Consider the following 8,804-nt stretch of genomic DNA (forward strand, 5'->3'; position numbering starts at 1 on the left):
TGGTTACTCTTAAGGCTGCAATTTTTCCCGCGACAACTTTCGAGTTGTCTGGCCTAATTTCACTACATAGCGCTTCTTTAATTTGGTTGACTGATTCTATATGCTGGTGGGCTTCGCGAGCTTTGCCTTCGAGCTTGGATTTTAAAAATGCAATAAAAGTAGGAGTTAAGTTTTCGTTAGAGAATACTTCCATTAATTCAACTTTATTTATAAACGAGACAAGTGCTAACGGGTCTCCACTGTAGTTGTCTCGCATAATCGAGGCACAAGTATTAATAAACGATTTTTTCTCCTCGATTGTGGCCATGGTTGTAATGTTAAGAATCGGAGTTAGAATAGAAAAACTAGAATTTGGAATTACAGGTTGATCAGCAAATCCTAAAAAGTCTGCGCTCAGGGATAATTTATAATTATGTTCACTTGTTAAGGTATCAGTTGACGATGCACTTGAAGATGAATCAGAATCTGAATTATTGGAATCTATATCTTGGTCTGAGTTTTTGGAATCTAAATTTTGCTCTGAATTTTTGGAACTTGAACTCGGATGGGAATCTTTAGAAACAACCTTCCCGCTTCTTAGGTCCATACGCGTTGAAACGAATAGACAAGATATTAAAATTTTTGTTGCTAGATATGTGGAACTGGTTTATGAAGCTTGAATAGAACATTGAATTTAAAGGAAATTAAATTGTAGCGAGTTGAGTTGAGCTCAAAAGAAAATTATGAAAGTATTCTTAAAGGGAATTTATGAAAATATTTTAAAAGAAATTTGTGAAAGTTTGTATTTTTGAAAGCTTTTAGATTTTAGTTATAATTATACAATTGGTTAGCGAATACTTATAGCAAAAAAACTTTAGTTAGTGAATTTTATTGAAATACTAAAGTTAGTGATTAGTTAGTGAAAAGAAAGATTATAAAATATTTACTTTACGCTTTTGTTGTCCGCAAATCCAAACCCAATGATTGGAATTAGCTGAAAATTTTTCATGCAAAACGGGAAGTGGGAATTGGAATTAACATGCAATTTAAAAGATGTTGAATATTGTTTACGAGTATATTTATTGAAATGTAAGAATTTTAATTGTACAGAATGTGAAAAAAAAATGATTTAATTTGAAATGTATGGCAAAAATTATAATTTTATTTGAATTTAAATGCAAAGGTTATAGAATGGCAAATATTTTTGTACAGGCTTTAAGCGGACGCACCGCTTTTATCAAAATTGTATTGTTTTTATTTTTATAGATACGGGCGCACCGCATCTTTCCAAAATTGTAATATAAATGTCCTCGGACGCACCGGGATTTAAAAAAAAATTTATGTCATGTTATACACGGACGCACCGCTTAAAAAAAAAATTGTAATCATATTTTTAACAAAATTTTGTTTGTATTCTTTTGTGATGGAGCCCACTGTAGGGCAGAGTGGGACTAAAACCAACAATTTTTATGGTTAATTATTAATTATGGCAAATTTTGAAAATACCAAATAAAGCTTTAAAATTTTCCGTTGTTGTCCGACTCTGTCCCACAGTGCCTACCTGGAAGCTTACGCATATACCTATACGTATGTGAAAAAATTGCGGCCACCGTGGTGTGATGGTAGCGTGCTCCGCCTATCACACCGTATGCCCTGGGTTCAACTCCCGGACAAAGCAACATCAAAAATTTTAGAAATAAGATTTTTCAATTAGAAGAAAATTTTTCTAAGCGGGGTCGACCCTCGGCAGTGTCTGGCAAGCGCTCCGATTGTTTTTCTGCCATGAAAAGCTCTCAGTGAAAACTCATCTGCCTTGCAGATGCCGTTCGGAGTCGGCATAAAACATGTAGGTCCCGTCCGGCCAATTTGTAGGGAAAAATCAAGAGGAGCACGACGCAAATTGGAAGAGAAGCTCGGCCTTAGATCTCTTCGGAGGTTATCGCGCCTTACATTTATTTTTTTTTTTTTTATGTGAAAAATTATTGTTGTTTTTTTTTTTGTAGGAGATAATTTAGTTTAATTTACTACTTTGAATGTAATGAAACAAATTTTGTAATTAGTATGGTAAGTAATTTTTTGAGAAAAAAAAAATTTTAGAAAGTTGGAAAAATTGATATAATATAAAAATGCTTTTGTTTTTTTTTTTTTTTTTATATATAATTTAGTAATTTAGTTTATGTTTATTTCTTCAATCAAAATTTGTACTTTAGTTTATATATTGATGAAAATTGAAAAGTATAACCTCTAAAATGTACGTATGTAATGAAAAAAAATGTTTCGAATACCACTGCCGCTGTACCTCCTACCGCTTGCTGTTTTGGTGCTGCTGGTCTGCCGCTGGATGGTGTCACTTTTGTTGCTTTGGATGCCGCTATTTCATGATGTTACGGTGGTGTGCCGTTATTAATGTGGTGTGGCTAGTGCCGTTATTAAACTGGCGTGGCTAGTGCCGTTTTTCCACTAGTTCTTTGGTACAGTTCGGTTTTTGATATTATAGTTCAAAATTTAATTTTTTTTCGTTTCCAGTTTCTTTTTGATTTCTTTTATTATTTCTGCTGCCGATTAGTTTTTGTTTTATTATTAATTCCGAAATTTTCTTATTATTTCCGTTTTTATTAAGTTTTTGTGTTATACGTATATATATTTTATTTAAATGTCTTTTTGTACTCGATTTTGTGTACAATTTTTTCGTTTTCTTTACTTATCTCACAAATAGTTAAATTTGGCCCATCAATATTCTTTACTATGTAGGGACCGTGATATATATTTTTATGTTTATTCCTAGGTTCTGTTTCTACTAACACTTTATCATTAATTTTAATTTCTAAAGGCTTAGCTGTTTTATCGTATAAGTCTTTATTTCTAATCTTATGCTTATTAATCAAATTTTTTGCCATTTTATGCGATGTTTGCATTCTAAACTTAAGCTCTTTTGCGTAATTTTCTACGTTATAGATCGGGTCAATTTGCTCTTTTTGCAATTCATGTGGCATTGTAGTTTTTCTGCCAAATATTAATTCAAACGGAGTAAATTTATTATCAAAAACCGAACTAACTGTAGTATTGTGTAAAAATGTAAAGTATTTTAAATATGTATCCCAATCTGAATACGTTTCGTTTAGGTATGCACGCAAGTATTCGTTAAAGACTCTATGATTTCTTTCAACTGTACCAACAGTTTCGTGATGGTAGGCTGTTGAGAAATCATGATCAATCTTTAAAAGTTTTGTCAATTCAGAGAATAATTCGTTTTTATATTCCGTTCCTAAATCGGATCTAATAGCTTTCATTGTACCATATGTTAATATAAAGGTTTCAAAAATAGCGCAAGCAATGGTTTTTCCTGATTTATCTGGTACAGCTACTGTTACCAGGTATTTAGAAAAGTCACAAATCATAGTAACAGCGAACTTGTTTCCATATTTGGATTCCGGAAGTGGACCTATTGTATCGACAATTACTATGTCAAAGGGTTTGCAGGGCGTCGGAGTCAAGACAAGAGTTTCCTTTGTTTTTGGTTTTACTTTATTCAAAAGGCATTTATTGCAATTTTTGACAAATTTCGCAATGTCTCTTGTCATATTTTTCCAATAGTATTTTGTTCTCAATTTGGAATATAATCGTTTTATACCGCAATGACCGCCTAACAAAGGGTCCTCATGATAAATTGTCATAAGTTTTTGTTTTTGCTCTGTTTCTGTTACAGTTTCTACAGGGTCTGTTAATATTTGTAATTATTTTAAAATTTTATTACCGCTGATTTTAAAATTTGTAATTGAAAATTCTTTGAAAAATATATCATTTTTTGGCCATTCTAACTGCTTAATATTGTGACTGCCGACTGATTTTTCAAGCCTTGAAAATAACTCATCTAAATTTGTTTTTCCGTTAGCATTCACAAAATTAAGTAAGTTTAGTTTTTTATGTTTTAAATGCGCATAAATTTGTATATTGGAGAGCTCATTATTTTAATTAAATTGTATAGTCGACTTTATTCGCGGTATCTTTTTTGAAAAATTGTATGAAAATTTGTCATAAACTTGTACTTTAGGCGTTTCGCAAAAAGTATCAGTAAAGTTATCGTCTTTATTTTGTAATTCCTTTTGTTTGGTTTGTGATCGCGTTTGGACTGCTAAAACATGCTTTGTAGATTCTTTTATTTCGTCTATACTAATGCGCGAAAGAGCATCAGCCACAACGTTAGATTTTCCTTTTATACGAAGGGTCTTTCGTGTTAAAAAGACAAACTAGTGGTCTATGATCGGATTTTACTGTGAAGTTTGTACCGTAAACATATGGACGAAAATGCTTTATAGCGAAATGTATTGCTAGGAGTTCTAATTCGATAATTGCTTTTTTCTGTTCTGCTTTATTAAAAGATTTTGACGCGAAACAAATTGGTAAATCGTTATCACCATGCTTTTGGCTTAATATAGCACCACACCCACTCTTAGAAGCATCTACTGTAATTATAAATTCTTTTGTGAAGTCAGGGTATTGTAGTAGTTGAGGAGACATTAATGCTAGTTTTAGTTTTTCGAAAGCGTTTTCGCACGCTTCTTCCCAAACAAATTCAACTTTTTTCCGATTTAAACGATTTAAAGGCGCTGCCAGTGACGCAAAATTCGGTATAAATCGCCTGTAATAATTTGCAAATGCGACAAATCGCCTAACCGCATCTTTGTATTTGGGCTTAGTATACCTTTTAATAGCGTCTATTTTTGAATCGTCTGGCAGCAAATCTTTTGACGTACATTTATGGCCTAGAAAAGTTACTTCGGAACGAAGGAAATTGCATTTGTTCGGATTCAGCTTTAAATTAAACTTTCTACAGGTTTCGAAAACTTTTTCTAAATTTTTAAGGTGGTGTGTCTCACTACAACCAATGACGATAGCGTCGTCAATATACATAAAAGCCTGATTTGGAGAAATGCCTGAAAATGCTATAGACATCATACGAGAAAAAGAGTTTGGTGCAATATTCAACCCGAAAGGTAGAACTTTCCAACGAAAAACTCCTCGATCTGTACTGAAAGAAGTTACGTCTCTAGATTTAGGGTGAAGGGGTATTTGGTGAAAACCAGAAAAAAGGTCTAAAGTTGAAAAGTATTTGGCTCTGCCAAGATTGTCGAGTATGTCATCAACACGTGCTAGTGGAAATTTGTCGCCTATAAGCTTTTTATTGACTGCTCTAAAATCTACGCACATACAAATATAAATCGAGTAATTTCTTTTTAGCATAAGAAGGCATTTGTTTTGCCAAAATTGATTTAAGCTCTTCTATACGTTTTGAATCGATAGGTGTATCATTTATGCGATAGACATTGAAGTTTTTAATTTCTTCAGTTTGAATATTGAAATCTTTTACGTACTTGACCTCGTCGGTGGTGTTGATAACTTTTATTATTGGATTTTTTGTATCAACGATACATTTTGCTGTGAAAATACCGTTACAAAGTTCCTGAGAATCAACAAAAACTGGACTTGTCGAATTCTTCAAACTAAAAACACGAAAAACTTCGCATCTTGGTGGAATTACAAGAGTATTTGTTGAAGTGCTATGCAAAATTGAAATATTTACCTTTTCTGTCCCTTGTCCGAATGTAATTGTGTCATTAGCATAATTGATTATGCATTTGTTCGTTTTTAGAAAATCTTTCCCTATTATACCGTCCGAAGGAATATTAAAGTTGTCATTGACAACGTGAAGAGTCAGAGGAAAAAATGTATTTGATGCGATTATACTTGTATTAACTGTTCCTAGTGTCGTTACCGTGTCTGTTGTTACGCCTGTTATATTTATTACGTTAGTATCGTCTACTTCTACATCGTTTGCCAAACTGGAAATTTTTATTAATGAAATGTCTGCCTGTGAATCTACTAGAAAAGAACATATTTTATGAGAATCGCTACAAGCGACTTCGACGAGTCTGAGTTTCTAGAATTTGAACCCTGTTTATTGGAATTTCTGTTATTTCCGGACCGAATATTATTGTTATTGTTGGAATTGCTATTGCCTCTATTGTAATTGCGATTATTGCCTCTGTTACAATTGTTATGTCGGAAATTTGTATTACTGTGTTGCCTATTTGCATTACCGGTAAATCGAAAATTACTATTGTTGTTATATCTGAAATTACTATTACCTCTAGAATTTCCACGGAAATTATTATATCTTATTGGACGTGACCGAAACGCTAACACTTGCCGCTCTTTAACTTCCTATTCTCGCTCTATAATCATTTTCGCTACTACGTCCTTTGAATCTTTGAAGGTTGTTGACGCAAGGATTGATTTCACCATATCTGACCTACTATTTAATCTAAAAACGCTAATGGTTTGTTCAACTGCCATCTCATGGGCTTTTGCCTTCGTCATACCTTCAATGATTAGACAGCGCTCTAACGAGTCAGAAAGCTCTTCTACCTGCTTTGAAAATTCTGAAAAAATGTTATTGGTTACTCTTAAGGCTGCAATTTTTCCCGTGACAACTTTCGAGTTGTCTGGCCAAATTTCACTACATAGCGCTTCTTTAATTTGGTTGACTGATTCTATATGCGTTGGTAGGGCTTCGCGAGCTTTGCCTTCGAGCTTGGATTTTAAAAATGCAATAAAAGTAGGAGTTAAGTTTTCGTTAGAGAATACTTCCATTAATTCAACTTTATTTATAAACGAGACAAGTGCTAACGGGTCTCCACTGTAGTTGTCTCGCATAATCGAGGCACAAGTATTAATAAACGATTTTTTCTCCTCGATTGTGGCCATGGTTGTAATGTTAAGAATCGGAGTTAGAATAGAAAAACTAGAATTTGGAATTACAGGTTGAGCAGCAAGTCCTAAAAAGTCTGCACTCAGGGATAATTTATAATTATGTTCACTTGTTAAGGTATCCGTTGACGATGCACTTGAAGACGAATCAGAATCTGAATTATTGGAATCTATATCTTGGTCTAAGTTTTTGGAATCTAAATTTTGCTCTGAATTTTTGGAACTTGAACTCGGATGGGAATCTTTAGAAACAACCTTCCCGCTTCTTAAGTCCATATGCGTTGAAACGAATAGACAAGATATTAAAATTTTTGTTGCTAGATATGTGGAACTTGTTTATGAAGCTTGAATAGAAAATTGAATTTAAAGTAAATTAAATTGGAGCGAGTTGAGTTGAGCTCAAAAGAAAATTATGAAAGTATTCTTAAAGGGAATTTATGAAAATATTTGAAAAGAAATTTGTGAAAGTATGTATTTTTGAAAGCTTTTAGATTTTAGTTATAATTATACAATTGGTTAGCGAATACTTATAGCAAAAAAACTTTAGTTAGTGAATTTTATTGAAATACTAAAGTTAGTGATTAGTTAGTGAAAAGAAAGATTATAAAATATTTACTTTACGCTTTTGTTATCCGCAAATCCAAACCCAATGATTGGAATTAGGTGAAAATTTTTCATGCAAAACGGGAAGTGGGAATTGGAATTAACATGCAATTTAAAAGATGTTGAATATTGTTTACGAGTATATTTATTGAAATGTAAGAATTTTAATTATACAGAATGTGAAAAAAAATGATTTAATTTGAAATGTATGGCAAAAATTATAATTTTATTTGAATTTAAATGCAAAGATTATAGAATGGCAAATATTTTTGTACAGGCTTTAAACGGACGCACCGCTTTTATCAAAATTGTATTGTTTTTATTTTTATAGATACGGGCGCACCACATCTTTCCAAAATTGTAATATAAATGTCCTCGGACGCACCGGGATTTAAAAAAAAAATTATGTCATGTTATACACGGACGCACCGCTTTAAAGAAAAATTGTAATCATATTTTTAACAAAATTTTGTTTGTATTCTTTTGTGATGGAGCCCACTGTAGGGCAGAGTGGGACTAAAACCAACAATTTTTATGGTTAATTATTAATTATGGCAAATTTTGAAAATACCAAATAAAGCTTTAAAATTTTCGTTTTTGTCCGACTCTGTCCCACAGTGCCTACCTGGAAGCATACGCATTACCTATACGTATGTGAAAAATTATTGTTGTTTTTATTTTTGTAGGAAATAATTTAGTTTAATTTACTACTTTGAATGTAATGAAACAAATTTTGTAATTAGTATGGTAAGTAATTTTTGAGAAAAAAAAAATTTTAGAAAGTTGGAAAAATTGATATAATATAAAAATGCTTTTGTTTTTTTTTTTTTTTTTTATATATATAATTTAGTAATTTAGTTTATGTTTATTTCTTCAATCAAAATTTGTACTTTAGTTTATATATTGATGAAAATTGAAAAGTATAACCTCTAAAATGTACGTATGTAATGAAAAAAAAAATGTTTCGCATACCACTGCCGCTGTACCTCCCACCGCTTGCTGTTTTGGTGCTGCTGGTCTGCCGCTGCGCTTACTGTTCTGCTGCCGCTGGATGGTGTCACTTTTGTTGCTTTGGATGCCGCTATTTCATGATGTTACGGTGGTGTGCCGTTATTAATGTGGTGTGGCTAGTGCCGTTATTAAACTGGCGTGGCTAGTGCCGTTTTTCCACTAGTTCTTTGGTACAGTTCGGTTTTTGATATTATAGTTCAAAATTTAATTTTTTTTCGTTTCCAGTTTCTTTTTGATTTCTTTTATTATTTCTGCTGCCGATTAGTTTTTGTTTTATTATTAATTCCGAAATTTTCTTATTATTTCCGTTTTTATTAAGTTTTTGTGTTATACGTATATATATTTTATTTAAATGTCTTTTTGTACTCGATTTTGTGTACAATTTTTTCGTTTTCTTTACTTATCTCACAAATAGTTAAATTTGGCCCATCAATATTCTTTAC

This window comes from Eurosta solidaginis, chromosome 4 (assembly GCF_040869045.1).
Source record: "Eurosta solidaginis isolate ZX-2024a chromosome 4, ASM4086904v1, whole genome shotgun sequence".
Lineage (NCBI taxonomy): Eukaryota > Metazoa > Arthropoda > Insecta > Diptera > Tephritidae > Eurosta > Eurosta solidaginis.